At 31.2% G+C, this 385-nt stretch overlaps 1 protein-coding gene across 1 annotated transcript in view; it reads right to left on the bottom strand.

Annotated features, from left to right (window-relative positions):
* Nucleotides 1-385, bottom strand: part of LOC119591316 (ATP-binding cassette sub-family G member 8-like) — a gene marked incomplete in the record, with an annotated part of 74919 nt that overhangs the window by 5340 nt on the left and 69194 nt on the right.

The following is a 385-nucleotide window of genomic DNA, read 5'->3' as shown; positions in this document are numbered from 1 at the left end:
TGTGCGGATGTTTTGCATTTTATGATTTATGCTTCTGTTTGATTTCTGTTTGTAAATAGGCCATATACAAATGTTTGTCTGACTATGTCTGTCTGTTTCTCGGCAATTGCTTATTTTATTTTACTTGTATAAATCTTCTATTATGTATGGTGACTTTGTGCATAACGAATCTGATTCGGAAAAAGAAAACCAAAAGAGGAAACTGTCTAAATATGAATGAAGCAAAATTAATAAATACATAGACAACAAACGCTTAAAATCAACAAATCCCAGCATAAACTGAATAACTATGACAAAGTTCAACGTAACAATGCAATAGTCAAGAATAATAAACGGTAATTAACGAAACCGCGTTACCAAAGAAATCGCTTATGCAAAATATGCA

The sequence above is a fragment of the Penaeus monodon genome, chromosome 28 (assembly GCF_015228065.2).
Source record: "Penaeus monodon isolate SGIC_2016 chromosome 28, NSTDA_Pmon_1, whole genome shotgun sequence".
Lineage (NCBI taxonomy): Eukaryota > Metazoa > Arthropoda > Malacostraca > Decapoda > Penaeidae > Penaeus > Penaeus monodon.
This window is presented reverse-complemented; position numbering and strand designations above follow the sequence as displayed.